This window comes from Pteropus alecto, unplaced genomic scaffold (genome assembly GCF_000325575.1).
Source record: "Pteropus alecto unplaced genomic scaffold, ASM32557v1 scaffold39, whole genome shotgun sequence".
In the NCBI taxonomy this organism is placed as follows: Eukaryota; Metazoa; Chordata; class Mammalia; order Chiroptera; family Pteropodidae; genus Pteropus; species Pteropus alecto.
Window position 1 is genome coordinate 9041166 of NW_006443568.1, and position 16195 is coordinate 9057360.

The window sequence follows — 16195 nt, forward strand, 5'->3', positions numbered from 1 at the left end:
GCGAGCGGCCGGACTGAACGGCTAGAGCGCCCCACTCTCCTCCGAGTCCCCCTCACTCCGACACGAGGCTCAGCACTGCCATTTTACCCAGCGCCGTCGCGGCCGCCTGGCAAACCCGGAACGGAGCGCGGAGCGGGCGCAGGCCGTGGAATGGACTCGCTCCCTTCCCCTCACAAAGGAGGAGGGGAGATAACCAGCCGCGGCGGCGGCAGGCCCTCTGCTGCTTTCGCTCGGCAGCGTCGCCGCCGAAGGCTTCGGGGAAAACCCGGCCCGGAGCTCACGCCTCTTCGGAGCCTGCGCCGTCTCGGTCCCGGCGTTCCTATCCGGGTCGGTCCCCTCCAGGCCGCACGGAGGGGAGCGGGCAGTGTGCACTTTATTCGCGGCTGCAGAATTGGCCTGGGCCCGAGACCGCGGCCGCCTCGGCCCAGGCCTGACCCCCTGGCAGCGTGCCTGGTCTCTTGGCTGATACTTAGCACCTCTACAGCACTTTTCTTCTTCAAAGCCTTTTACAAACCCGCTCAAAAGACCTAGCTTAGTGAGAGAGTAAGCCTTACTTTTCACCCCCTTTACAAGCTGATGGAATGACACATCATTGTTCAGACTTTCCGTTTTCCCTTTCCTCTGCCCTCAGTAGCAGTTCCTTCACAAGGCTCTGGGAGCATGAGGTCAAGATTATCCCCATTTTACAGAATTGAAAAAGAATGAAGGGGACTGTCCCATCACTTAAAGTCAGAGAACAGGGCAGTGGCTTTAAAAAGTAGCAGAGTCCCCAAAGCTGCTCTTGTCTACTTAGCCTTTAAAGAAAAAAGTCAAGTTGTGTCATATCCAACAATGGGTTTGAATATCAGATGGGTTTGAAATCAAAGCTGGTCATCTCAACACCGACTTAAAATGATCACCACAGAAGCTAACTCTGGGGACATATGATAAGTCTTCTAGCAGGAGAACCCAAGCCCCATCTTTGCCTCCTAAAAGAACTTAGCCCACAGTGACCAACAACCCCAATCTCCAAAAACAGTACCTGTGAGACTGTAAACAGACCACAGAAAAGGCTCCAGGGGCTGCAGGAACTTGAATGTTCAAGGGAACCACTGCAGAAGAGGGATGGCCAAATGGAGGGAAACCTTAAAAAGAGAAAAGGGGCAGTCTAACAGGTCACTTAGAAAATGGATGCAACCCAAATGTTTTCTATTTTCCACTGAAAAAATTCTTTAAAGTTTTACCATTGCATTCTAAGAGATGCTGATTGAGCTGGAGGATTACATAGAAACTTCAGATCTACAGGCCCAACCAAATCCCAGCAGCAGCCTTTTCCTCCTCAGGCAGACTTGGAATGCTCTGACTTGTGACAGGCTACAAAAGCCAGAGGGGATTCCAGCTCTTCACCAGGCCCAAGGCTGCCTTAGGAGAAAGAAGCCCAGGCCCATGTAGTCACTAGACATCAGGGCCTCTTTTCTCAGATTTCATAAATGGAGACTTGGCCACAGAACCATTATCTTAGGACTTCCAGATTCTGCAGGCTCCTGGGATACTGGCTGTGCCACTGGTAACCATGAATAATTCCCAAAACCTGAACTCATTCCTACCCAATCAAACTTAGGAGCATCCTACACTAAAAAGGCAATACCTTCCTGTTCATCTAAGAGTGGTGTTCTCCCCATCCCCAAAACACACGCGCACGTGCCAAGAACCAAACCAGCCTACCAGGACCTGACTGGAATGGGCCAGTGCTCTGTTTCACTCAGAGTCTTCAGGGACAATAACTCTCCTGGTGCATTAGGTCCTAGAAACCAAATTATAGGCTGCCTCATAAATGAAGCTTGGCTATTTAATCAACTGCCTCAGAGCTGGCAAACAGTCCTGAGTCCTGCACACAAATGAGGAATTTTGTACATGCAATTACCCTGCCATTTTCCTCAGAGCTGGAGTGTAATGGGAAACCTGGAGCCCAGAGAAAATCTGGAAACCAGAATGGATTGGTGTCATCACCTTTCATCAATGGCTGTGAAATTGAGAAAGTGAAAAAAATCCCTTTCCTACACGTGGACAAGCTATTTAGAAACAGCCACCATTTTTATCTAGCATTAAGTGCACAAAAATCTATCCACCTAGGTTGGAGGAAGTAATATGACATTTCTCCTTTCCCACTATTTGTTTTTAACCTCAAATCTTTTAGGGCCCTCATCCACCTCTATCTTTAGAGTCCTACACCACTATCCTAGGGACTGCCTAGTTGAAGGGAACTTTCTCAGAAACCGGCCCATCAGTTTTCCCTAGGGGCAATGGCAGCCGGAGAAGGGGGAGGGGCGAGTCGGGCACGTGGCTGGCCCGAGCTGCGAGCCCAGCATTTGGGGCTGTGGGTCTTCCCCTCAGTGGAGTTTTCTCCACCACGGCCCCTGCCTTTTAACCCCACACCCAGGCAGCTCAGGAATCCCGGCGCAGATTAGAAAGCTAGGACTAGGACAGCGCGTACCCTCGCGAAAGTGCCTCTGCCACCAACAGCCTGATGGCAAATATGGACTGAATCGTTGACATGGAAACCGGACTAAAGTCTCGCTTGCGCCCTCACAAGAGAGTTCTTATCACCGTCCCCAACCGCACGGAGCTTGGCAAACGTGGACTGGATTTCTGGCCCGGAGGATCAGGCGGGGTTTCTGCGCGCATTAACTCCCGTGGCTGAGGCAGCCAAGGAGGGGGCAGGGCTGCCAGGACAAACTAAAAAATGGCAGATGTGTTGTCATTTTATACGGCTGCACGGTGTGCATAGATTGGGCCCGAGAACAAGGGAACAACCTATTAAAATCCACGCATCCAACTGCAAAATGTGGAACCGAGGCCTGGTGGGTTTGCCAAGAGAGGGAAACGTTTGCAGGGTGGACAGCCCTTCCTCTCTCGCAATTTGTTTCCCCTATGTGTCCGAAATACAAAACTCAACAAACAAAAGATTGAGCTTGGCGCCTTCCTTTCCCCACTCGTTTTTCTGGAGAGAAGACGTTTTAAGGCCAGGGACCCAGTAAGGATTTGCTTTGGTTCTGAACTAAGTCGCGGGGAATTGGTGGAGCGCTGGGTTGTGGCCCCCACATGCGTCTACACCGCGGCAAAGGAGTAGACACCCAACGGAGTTCTCTCCAGTGAGAACTGGAGCTGCGAGTTTGAGCAAAAGGGCAACTATGTCAGTTGACGGAAGCCAGAAGCAGAGTTCAAAGCCTGGCGTGGATTTCCGTCTGGAGCCGTCTGTTTCTTAAAGTTTGCAACTGCGTGTTCAGAAACAGCCCCAGCGGAGGCTTTGGGAGCAGTGTGAAAGTCTAGCACTACCATCTGACAGCAAGCTGCAAAACTTTGGGCTGCATATTAAGCGAGGAAAGTGGATTGAAGCAAGAGTCAAGGCAATTCATTATATTACCGGCTCTCAGACGGGAGCTATAAGATACGAACTGGATCGCCACAAAGAAAAATGGAATGGAGTCTGAATGACGCTCCATAGAACTTCGTGGTAGAATTGTGCCCGGTACCTAGAATCTCAAGAGTAACCTGAGAGGCATCAAGCTTAGTGGGCGCTCAACAACCGCTTGTCTAGGTGATGCTTTTTCCACTCATCTCAAAGTTTTAAACAATTTGGAGGAATTTACATTCCTGAATAATAAGGAATACATTTTGAGAAATATTAATTTCCAAATGAAGCTTTTCTTTTTTTTTACCAGAAGCTTAGCTCTACAAAAATACCCCTAGACATTTAATTCAACTTGCTTTTGTTGTACTCATATAAAATAATTACTTTCACCATCACCTCCCCCAAGAGACTAAAATCAAAATTAAAATTAATAAGGGTCCAGGCTGGTCTGGTTCGTGGTGGGTTTCAAACAAAACATAACATCAAGGGTCCATGTAACACGAGGAAAAACAGTCAAACCTCTCACATTCTAATTTGTACATTTTCCTCATCTACCAATCTCATTGGTGAGCTTTCTGACTATTCTTTTGGAGAAGGCAGAGTAAAACTACAAATAATATTTTAAAACCAAACCTGGATTGGAGTTGTATAAACCACCGGGCAGATCGGAAATTTGGACATTTCTGCTGAGCCTCATTGAAGGTTTATGTTCACCAACTAATGCAAAAGTAATATATGAAAAACCTACTTGCAAAGAAGTTTGAAAACCACTTTATAGTCCATCAGAAAAGAAACAATAATTTTGTATTTGGTACTTATTACATTAAGCTGGGTTTAGATTTGTAGAGCTAAGCACAAGCAATATTACCAAGGAAAGATAAAGCCACTAATCTTAATACTGAAGGCTATTTATTGCTCAGGAACAGGAAAAGTCTGTTATCTTTGACTTCCCATATTAAACCAATGTAGGCTGCTTTTGTTTTGCTTTATTCTTTAAAATCAATCTAGAAAAATTTCACACATGTAAAATGATTGTAAGAATTTTTGAAAGTTGAGGGTAGAGATGAAAATCAGAGGAAAATCAAACATTCTAGGTGAATATTTCAGCTTGCTTGCATAAAGCTTTCTTACACTGCCATTTTACTGAGATAGGAAAAAGAATCAGAGTGGGTACATTTCTCATAGTAATTCTGGAATGGATCTGGAATGGAGTCTTCTGCTCCAACACAAGTTCTGTAGAAGAGAATTGGAAAAAGAAGGATAAACAATATGAGCACTAACAAAATGGAAGGAGGCAAGCATGCAGTCCTGTGCAAGAGGAGAGGAGGCTAAAACAGCAAATGTCCTGCCTATTCTCTGCAATACAACCACCTCAAGATCCAGTATGATTATCTCAGGCTTTTTAAGTAAGAATTGAAAAAAATCCAAAGAAACCTTTTAGGCATAGGACAGGAAGTGAATGGCCCCTAAGGGAAAGCATTCTGACTGGCTTTAATAGAGTTTAAACTCAACTATCCCAACAGAAAATAATTTCTTCCAAAGATAAAAGTGGATCAAAGAAAAAGTCAGCTGTGGAATACTGTGGTAGTAGTGGTATGGCATTCCAGTGAAATGCAGGATTTAACAATGACACCAAAGGAAAGCTGCCAGGGAAAATTACAGTGAGTTTTGGTGCTTTTCCAAATTATCACTTTCTGCCCTGAAACTTAACAACATTGAAACTGGATTCAGAAGCCTCCACGGGGGCTGTGATCAGCAGGTTGGGGACCAGCATTTTGATTTTTATTGGCCTACTTCTCCAAAGAGACTACTGGAGGCCTCTGTACCGTGTGTTGTTCTTCCAGTCTTGCTGTGGAAGGAAAGAACAGGAGACAAAGGAGAAATAACCCAACACATTGCATCGAGCCTATCCAACAGGCCATTTAGAAATAGTGCTGAAACACATACACACACAGTTACTCCTTCCCCGCTCTCCTCTCCACTACAATATGTTTTCATTGATAGAGTCCGTCTACAGACTACACTCAAACAAGAGTACAAAATGCCATATAACCTTAGACGCTATTTTTGCCCCAAACACCAAGACCAGGATATATATTACACATTTTTTAATGTGAAATCCCTTTTGGCCTCAGAACAAAGTCCAAGAGCTCATTTAAGTATTTTTTCCCCCAATCAATCACAGCAACCTAAAAATATGGACACTCTGTCCAGCAAAAACTGAAATTCACGTCTGGCGTTGTGTTTCCCCTTTAGCCCAGCTAAAATTGGAAGTCCAGTCTGGAATGGATCTGGAATGGAGTCTTCTGCTCCAACACAAGTTCTGTAGAAGAGAATTGGAAAAAGAAGGATAAACAATATGAGCACTAACAAAATGGAAGGAGGCAAGCATGCAGTCCTGTGCAAGAGGAGAGGAGGCTAAAACAGCAAATGTCCTGCCTATTCTCTGCAATACAACCACCTCAAGATCCAGTATGATTATCTCAGGCTTTTTAAGTAAGAATTGAAAAAAATCCAAAGAAACCTTTTAGGCATAGGACAGGAAGTGAATGGCCCCTAAGGGAAAGCATTCTGACTGGCTTTAATAGAGTTTAAACTCAACTATCCCAACAGAAAATAATTTCTTCCAAAGATAAAAGTGGATCAAAGAAAAAGTCAGCTGTGGAATACTGTGGTAGTAGTGGTATGGCATTCCAGTGAAATGCAGGATTTAACAATGACACCAAAGGAAAGCTGCCAGGGAAAATTACAGTGAGTTTTGGTGCTTTTCCAAATTATCACTTTCTGCCCTGAAACTTAACAACATTGAAACTGGATTCAGAAGCCTCCACGGGGGCTGTGATCAGCAGGTTGGGGACCAGCATTTTGATTTTTATTGGCCTACTTCTCCAAAGAGACTACTGGAGGCCTCTGTACCGTGTGTTGTTCTTCCAGTCTTGCTGTGGAAGGAAAGAACAGGAGACAAAGGAGAAATAACCCAACACATTGCATCGAGCCTATCCAACAGGCCATTTAGAAATAGTGCTGAAACACATACACACACAGTTACTCCTCCCCCGCTCTCCTCTCCACTACAATATGTTTTCATTGATAGAGTCCGTCTACAGACTACACTCAAACAAGAGTACAAAATGCCATATAACCTTAGACGCTATTTTTGCCCCAAACACCAAGACCAGGATATATATTACACATTTTTTAATGTGAAATCCCTTTTGGCCTCAGAACAAAGTCCAAGAGCTCATTTAAGTATTTTTTCCCCCAATCAATCACAGCAACCTAAAAATATGGACACTCTGTCCAGCAAAAACTGAAATTCACGTCTGGCGTTGTGTTTCCCCTTTAGCCCAGCTAAAATTGGAAGTCCAGAATATTCTAGAAAAGAAAAATTCTAGTTGACTTCATACCTACTCTTTTTTTAATGACCTAGCAGCCAGTGTGTCCAGATGGAATCATAGGAGAGCTGAGGTACTACATGGCCTTCAAAAAAGAAGATATTCTCCAAGAAGCTTAGAGGTAAGGAGGTCGCAAAATGATTAGCTACTGAGGATTTTTAGTAATCCATCATTAGCATGATTTGAACTGATTATGGAAACGTTAGACAGAAACCATTTTATAAACTTAACTAAATATCGTAGACCAAGGGCATGCCATCTCTACCTTACTCTTCTCTCTCATGTTGAAACAACCTTACCCTATGCACCTGCCCTTCTTCAGCAATCCTGGATTGCATGTTCTGACTCAATTTTAACCAAAATGGATATTCTGCTGAGGTTCAGAAATTGTGAGAGCATGTAATTCTTTGGACTAGAAATTAATAGTATGACTATTGCTAGTAATAAGATCATTCCAAAACCATATTTATAAACTTCATTAAGTACATTGTTCCTTGCTTTAACTATCTCCCAGACTACTTATTAATGCTATCCTTGGTAGTAGGCATTTCTAAAGTCCCAGAATAAAGTTCACAGGAGAGCCCTGCAATAGCAATAGCACTAAGACTAAATGCAATAGAAAAACAGGAGCAGTCATGCTGAGCCATAACTGTTCGCTGACATCACCTTTTGACTGCCTGTGAGTGATTCATATCATCAGCGATCTGCTAATTGAATATTAATTAATTTAGTAAGCTCTTTACCATTGCACAGACTATCCTATCTGACCTAGTCTCTACCCACCCACCCACACACACACACACTCATACAAACACACCTCTGACATCATGTTTTGGTGTGTGATGCCAAAATATGAGAAATATTTAACAAGAATAACAGAAGAAGCATTTTTAAACAACTAAAACTATGGAAGGGACCTGGATAATGAAGGATGCTTGTTTTCTGTTTTATTTAAGGGTTTTATTGCCATACTTTCAACTCCAGAAAATGCACAAACACACACATTTTTAAAGACATCATAGAGCCTTGCCAGGATTAGAGTTATACCAAACATATTCTACACTGCCATTTTCCCAACTAAATGAAACAGAACAAAAACATGGAGAAGGAATTTACAGGATGAGTACTACAAAAACATGAAAATTCTGCTAGAGGTGTGCTTGGAAGTGAATAGGGGTGAGGAATGAGGAAAGGGAAGACAAGAGTTAAAGGAGGATGACCTAATATTCAAGGCAAAGAGCCTACAGTTTGAGAGCTATCTCAACATTTGAGACAAATGTCCAGACTTTCATTCTAAGTCAAATATCCAAACACTGTATTCCATTTATAAACTGTAATTATCAAGATTTCAAATAGACTTACAAAATCTAATCATACGGACTATGTATGCTCAGAAGCATCAGAGCAGAGGTTCTCCATGAGTCAAATAATTATCTCTTCACTGCGATGCGTTGAACCAATCTAGAATTTTCCACTTTTTGATTCTGGATGCCAATCCTCTCATTCAGTTTACTATAAATGGGAGGGCCTCTGACAATAACCCTGCTGTGATATATAACATTATATATACACTACCTTCATACAACCCATAAAGTACATTGTAGGCTACTGTCTACCCAGGAGCAAAGACATACCAAAAATGGTATAGGCCTTTTTATTCAAAATTTATAAGTTCTTCACACTCAGGTCATTTTCATGAACAAAGAGAAAAGAAAAATAAGGAAAAACTTAAGACATGACAATTCCCATTCTACATTGTATGGGAACTTAAAGAGATTTTGATGAGTATAAAGAAAATGGAGAACATTAAAAGTACTTTGAGATCACTGGCCTAATTATCAAAGGCATTATTATTAATATTATTAATGTTCTTACACTCAGGTTATATTTAGTCATTTTTCTTCCCCTAGAGGAGAAAAGAATTAAGATAACTTCTCTCCTGCTCCTCTCTCTTCTTCTCTCTTTTTCTGTCTCAGTGTCACATAGGCTCTCATGTTGGGTAATTGCATAGAAAGGTCCCCAAGGTATAATTTATACTGCTCTGGCTGCTCTCAAAGCCCAGACTCCTGGGCATAACAGCCCTCATGCCAGGGATTCTTGCTTGCATAGATTGGAACCTAGTACTCCATAGGCAGCTACATGGGATTATGAGATATTTGTTCTACCTATTTGGCTGACTTTGGGGTTAGAATAGTCTTAGGTCTTTGTAACAAGAGAAAAAACTGTCTACCAAAATGAATGGCTAAGATACACCAAATCAAATCATGTCCTTAATTGGATAGACGAGAAAGAAAAGAACAAGCCTGACTTAGAGTCCATTCAATTGCAACTCTCTCACAGAATCCTGGTGCTAGATGAGGAAACAGAATACAGCCTTCCAACCTTTTGATCCTTTCTATTGAAGATCAGTGTTTGAGGGGTTTCAAAATTAGTGACCTGGGAAGTCCCCGACCAGCAGCTAGCATTTCCTCACCCCATGAACCTGCCGCTGTCCCTTTCACGGGGCTGGTGCCTCCAGTTCAGCCTTTCTGAGCACCCTATGCAGCAGCGACACAAAGCAGAATTGTTAACTGAAGAAATCCTAAATATCCAAAGCTGCATCGAACAGGTAGAATCCCTTGTTTTGTTTTGTTTTTTTCAAATTTGAAAATTTGTATTCCACAGAATTCTCTATAAAACAAGTTTTTAAAACATGGCATCTCCAAAGCCATTTTTCTATTACAGTATTTATAAAAGTTGGAGTGATGTTTACCTTAAACTCTAAACATTTATCAGTTGACAGCATTCAACTCTTCTATAACTTAAGAAACATATAGAGAAGAAAACAAATTCTGAAGTCTGCATACTGCTTAGGCCTTCATATAGGTAATGTGAAGTACACACTGATAGAAAGATATTGGCAAGAGGTTAAATTTCTAAAAGTGTAAAAAATAATAAGAGAAAAGAAAAAAATTTTACTCCAGGAAAACCAAGGAGATAGTCAGCCTAAAGGTCAAAAATATATAAAAACAAAAGGAAACAAACACATTGGGCAGCCTCTTGCATCTCTGTAACATTCAGAAAATAGTCCAAGTATAACATGAGGGAACAAGGCACCTGGTGCTCACCTAGTGCTGCAGTCCATGGAGCCCTCAGGTCAATGCACCTCCAGAAGGAGGAAGCAGCAGTCTTCACTACAGACCAAGCTGTGTGCCTGTGATACTATGTCATTTGTAGCAAGAATCCTTCTTTCACAGGGAGCTATTGAGGAGCAGCTCTGTTCCCAAACAGGGTATTCCAAATCGCCTTGCTCGTGGGTTTCCCTGAGGGCCAGACATTAGGAGAACTTGCTTGCTGTATCTGTAAAGGAAAAGGAAAACAGCAGAGGTCTTAATATAAAATTAAGTCACTCGGTTTTCAAAATACCAGTATTAGCTGTTATTAGAAGCATCATATATATGATGTCACTAGCAAGTATGAGAAGGTATCTATAAAAATATTTAATGGATATCTAACTTCAGTACAGAGCTCACAAAAATGTGATCCCAATGTAAGAATAAATATAATTTCATTGGGTCTCTTAAAGCCTCTCTATTCAAAGTGTGATTCCAGGACTAGCAGCCTCGGGATCACCTAGGAGCTTCTTAGATATGCACAATCTCAGGCCCTACTTCAGACCTTCTGAAACAGAATCTGCATCTTGACAAGATTCCCCAGGTGATTTGTATGCAAATTAAAGTTTAAGAGGCACTGTCTTAAAGATGGGTGATTCCAGGAAAAGGGTTGCCTCTCACCTCAATTGAAACCATTCAATTCATATTCATGACTAGAGAGGGAGAGGATTGTAAGAATGCTCTCACATTATGACCTTTCCTCTCTGGTTTTTAAGTAAATGTTCAGGGGCCATTCTTTCTCTTTCTTTCTTTGAGATATAATTACAATTCACCATTAAAGGGTACAATTCAATTGTTTTTAGCTTATTCAGAGTTGTGCAACTGTCACCACAATCAATTTTAAACATTTCATCACCCCTAAAAGAAACCCCATACCCTTTAGCTGTCACTCCCCATTCTCCCCAGCCCCAAGCCCTTGGTAAGCACTAATCTACTTTCTGTCTCTACAGTTATGCCTATCCTGGACATTTCACATAAATGGAATTGTATAATATATGGCCTTTTATGATTGGCTCCTTTCACTTACCGTATTTTCAAGGTTCATCCATGTTGTTTATCAATTCATCTTAATCCTTCTCATAAATGACTGTTATTCTTTCAATAGATATGTAGATGAGGCAATGTGACCCCATCAGCCACTCCACTCAGTGGAGCTCCTGAGTGCCACCACTCCCTTAGGAGAAGCCTTTCTCTTCCCATTACTAACTACCCTAATAAGGAGGTCTTTAACACAGTTCCCTTTTTCCATCTTCTCCCTGGGACTTAGTAGCTCAAGTACAGTTGGCCCTTGGCCAAGTTTCTCTCCACAACACCTGCAGGCACTACCGGTGCTGCCACCTTATGCCCATTTCTTGAAGTAGTGGACATTGGGTCAGGTGCTATCTTTTTCCCCAAGAGCCCTGCTCTTTGCTGTTTCCATACCAATCAAGGTTGTGACTCATGACAGAGTGTGACCAGGAGAGGTCGAGGGTGTGCCATGTGGGAATGTATGCTTGGCACCTTCAAATAACCAAGAAGCAGAGAAAGAAGCAAATGCAAATGCTCTTGGGGCTAAAGCGGGCCATGATTTTGCAATCTCTCTTCCTGATTCTCTTGGCTATTTCTTCAGCTCCCATTTCTCTTCCTCTCCTCAGTTTACTTTCATTTCCCTATGATATTCTTCATAGAATAGAGAACCTAAACATCTCTCCCTGTTCATTTCTACCTGGATTGTTTGCTCTTGCCACTTCCAGTAGCACAACAGTTGTGTACTTAGACATTTGAATATGCTAAATTACTTCTATAAAAAACAGAGTCAGTCTAAACATTCTGCCCTACTGAACAGCAAAACAAGGAAAAGGTTTTTTGTTCTCCAAAATCAAGATGTTCTTCTTCAATAAATGAAACTATCCAAAGCCAAATTTTTGTTATGAAACATTATCAGTCCCCTCAAAAAACTAGTGTAGTACAAAAGCACTGTCCCTACATGCTCATGCCTGGGTTTGGGACCTTGTCTGAGTTCATTTGGAGGTCTGTAGTTCCATTACAGATTGTATACTACCCTGTATTCCCTGAGTAGCCCATATATCCTCAAATCATGCCCTTATTCCTGGGAAAGTCTTTCCAAATTAAGACTCCAGTTTCCTCAAGCCTCACTGCCACTCTACTGTATTCATTCAAGAAATGTTTGCATAGTACTACATGCCAGCCCTGTGCTGTATTCAAGGCAGACAGACTTTCAGCTCTCATGAGGTTTTGTTCCAGGGGTGTTGGGGGAGGCTATATAATGGTAGACTGCAGGCCTAATGGACCTGTCATGTGCTTGGCTGATTCTCTCAGTGTGTCTTGACGAGTCCTGCTCTCCCTGAGTGAGGCAGGCAAGGAAGACCTTTCTGTCTTGGGCAGCAAGGAAGAAAAGCAGGCGGATTCATGTGGTCCTGGCTGGTAGCCTTGCAGATCCTTCTGCCTTCAACTTACTTTGGCCCTTGAATGACCCCTGAGATCCACAGAGGTATCACAAGGGCTGAGAATCATAGCATGAATGGACTTCTTGACATTATTGAATTCTTAAACAATAGCTTGCACATATTAGGCATTGTTCAGAAATTGTTCTTCTACATAATCTATGTAATTTATATAGTTTCATATTATTTAGCAGTATAAATTACATTGTGGGTTTGTTTGTATGATCATCTTTTAAGCCTTGGGAACTCAGAACAAGGTGTTACATTCCTTTCCTGTTTTCTGCTCTTTTTGTCTTCCACAGGGCTGGGAATACCAATGGGAGCTTGTTAAACTTTTACTATTCATCAGCTTGTAGAGGAATACATTATATATTCCCTCTTGCTAGGGGGTCAAAGCAACCAACCAAATCTAAAGACACATTTGGAAGACCTGTCAATGTAAACAGGTGTGTATTTACTCTGACTTTGCTATTACAATTTGGAAAAGCTTCATTTATCTAACACCCTTGGAGAATGTGAAAAGTCTGAATTAGTTTTCTACATAATTGACACTAATCCCTTTAAATACAAAATGTTTAAAAATCTGCCTTTAATAAAATATTTTCAATAAAATAGATCACTGCCTTTTTGAAATATAGCAAATATAATTTAACCTCTTCTTATTTTCTTGGATTATTAGCATTCAGAACTTGAATAAAAAGTAATACATCTTTGGGAAATATTAAAATATACTAGGTTCTTTGCTCTACCCCAAATAATCCAAGGCTGGTGTGTTTTTGTGCTCTTTTGTGTCCTAGTAATTTTCTTTCTGTTTTTTTTCCACTTCTTTTGTTAAACTATTAGATAGTACCTTTTGCTACTTCCTGGGTGCTTGGCGTTGGCAGTTCTCTTCCTAATCTGTGTCCTAGGAAACCAGATAACCAAGTTTATTAGCATTGTGTGTAAAGTAAGAGCAAATAGGTTTTGAATATGAGAGTCTTTCCTGGAAGTGAGTAGTATTGGCTTTTCAAAAGCAGTTCAATGTTCCTTTTCACTGGCTCCAATATTCTCAATTCCCCTACAGATGCCCTAGATTGTTGGATAAATTACTTTCTGTAGAAAACTGAGCTGTTATCATGGTACTTCACTAATACAATTCAACTAGATATAATTTTCTCCATCAAAAGTTCCCCTTTGTTTCTAAACTATTCTTTTTAGTTCCTCTTGATTTCTGATTTCAAACCATTAGTCCTTACAATATGGGCATAAAGAGAACCTAAAAAACTTAGAAAATGTGTAAGATTTAAAGATCTTCTTATAGATTACAGGAAAACTTTCAAATACAATGTTTTTCTTTTTCTGATAGGAAAAAGGCCTGAGTTATAGTTTTAAGTTAAAACCAATGTATTCAATTTTAAAAATGTAACAGCTACCATTTAAAATTGAGTGTCCAATATATGCCAGGTGTACATATTTTCTTTCCTATACTTAGTACAGGGCTATGAAGTTTATAACAACCTTACTTTACATTTGAGGAAAACTGAAGCTAACAGACATTAAGTAACTTAACCAGGGTCATAGGAGTATTAAATATAACAGCTGAGATTCAAATTCCACCTGGAATTAGAAGTCTCCATTATCTTTCTTTCTCTCTTCCTTCCTTCTTTCCTTCCTCCCTCCCTCCCCACTCCCCCTCCTTCTTTCCTTCTTTCCTCTTCCTTCCTTCCTTCCCTTCCCTTCCCTTCCCTTTCCTTCCTTCCTTCTTCCCTTTCCCTCTCCTTTTCTTTTTCCTTTCTTTTTCTCTTTCTTCTTCTTTTCTCTTTCTTCTCTCTCTCTATCTTTCTCTCTGTCTCTCTCATCCCACTTGATTATGGTGTATGATCTTCTTAATGTACTGCTGAATTTGGTTTACTAATATTTTGTTGAGGATTTTTACATCTGTGTTCATCAGGGATATCAGCCTATAATTTTATTTCTTTTCCTTCCTTCCTTCCTTCCTTCCTTCCTTCCTTCCTTCCCTTCCCTCTTCCTTCCTTCCTTCCTTCCTTCCTTTCCTTCCTTTCCTTCCTTTCCTTCCTTCCTTCCTTCGATCCTTTCTTTGAAACAGAAGTTTACTTCTCAAATAACACACTGAAAGATCCTGGACAGCAAGTGGCTCTGCTTTGCCTGGTCAATCAGAAACTTGGGTCTCTTTCATACTGTTTTGCCCTCGTTAAGGATTTTCCCTTATTGCATGTTCAAAGCTCAGTTTAAGGCACATCTGGTAGTTTACTTTGGCGTGGCGACAGCTAAACAAGAGTGAGCATGGGACCCTTCAAGTGCCTGTGTGTTGACAAAAGGAGGAATAGGGGATCTGGATGCTCCTGGATGAATGAGGAAGGTCAAGGACTGGGGGTGCTTATTTCTCCACCTCTAACCACCTCCCTTCCTCTTGTACCCAGAACTAGCTTTAAAGCTACTCTCAAAGTCTGTATCCTTTCTGTAAATCAAGTTGCCTTCCTTATACCATTGCTTAGAGGTAATAAGAGTGTATTCAGCATGTATTCTGATAACGTGACCAACTTGACCATGGACTTACTGGCAATAAATGTTAACCAACCGAGTCTATAATTAGCAATTATTATTACAAGATAAAGTCAAAGTGGTTCTTCTCAGCTGCTAGATTCTCCCCTTGAGGGAAGAGTTGGGAGTGACTTGGAGTTGAGACTTTGATGAGAATAAGTATGGGAGTAGTTCAATAAGAAATTGTAGGCAATTTCCTAAAATACCTGTGATTGTAAGATATGTAGAGGGGTCAACCTGGCTTAAAGGGCAGGGTCATCTGTGAAGATGTATGAGATGACTTGACTCTAGGAGCCAGTCACAAGTTCTGTCAGTCAGTAGTATAGTCCCCTAATGAATAAATGACAATGAGAATTGTGTTTTCTGAGTTCTTATTTAATATTTATAGCTTTTTGAAGTCTTTAATTCTTTAGTTTTTTTCTCTTTAATTGTGACAAACACCAATTCTAGTTTGCCTCAATTAATTCATGTTCTTTCTTCCATGTTCTGCTTCTTCTTTAAGTTAGTTGTGTGTGTGTGTGTGTGTGTGTGTGTGTGTGTGTGTGTGTGTGTAAATACTTAGAGTTTCTGCCTAAACTGCTTCTACCCAGTGAATAATATTATTCCTAATAGTATTTCATGATTCTCTGGCCAAATTCATCCTTGGGTTTTTGATTTCTCTTATGACTATTTTTTTCCCCTCACATTTTCAGACTTACAGTTTTGTCTGTTATTTGGCCTTCTGTGCACCTACCACCTTTTACCTAGAAGATGTGAAACATTTCATTTTGATTGTGGTAAACAGTGTTGGGATTCTAGGGGTTCTTCTTTCTTTAGACCCTCTGCCAAATCAGAGTTGGGGCCCAAACTCAGTTTAACTAAAAGTTAACAAAGGTCAACAATTCATCTTTCAAAGGTTTGCTTTGTGTGAGGAGGAAGGGGGAGTGGGGATGTGGGCTGTGAGCTATGGCACCATCTTGATGTTGTGTCTTATGTTTTTCAGTTCCTATAGTTGTAAGCTACAGTGGTTGAGAATGGGGTTAATCTGGTGTAGTCTCGCTCAAATAAAGACTCCTCTTCAATGTATTACAACATAACCCTTCATACCTTGGATCATGCTGCTCCCTTCAGCAGAAGTACTCTTATGGCTCCCCCAAGTCTCATCTAAAATATCACCTCTTTGGGAAATAGTCTCTAATTCCTCTAACCTGGGGTTGGCAAAAGTTTTCTGTGAAGAATTGGATAATAAATATTTTAGACTTTATGGGCCAAGGACAATAAGAGTGCTGCATA

At 41.2% G+C, this 16195-nt stretch overlaps 1 long non-coding RNA gene across 1 annotated transcript in view; it reads right to left on the bottom strand.

Annotated features, from left to right (window-relative positions):
* Positions 1 to 9899: 9899 nt before the first annotated feature.
* Positions 9900 to 16195, bottom strand: part of LOC112472938 — a 33186-nt gene continuing 26890 nt past the window's right edge. The window contains exon 3 of the long non-coding RNA XR_003043842.1: positions 9900 to 10125. This is a non-coding gene — a long non-coding RNA (uncharacterized LOC112472938). The remainder of the gene's footprint in view (positions 10126 to 16195) is intronic.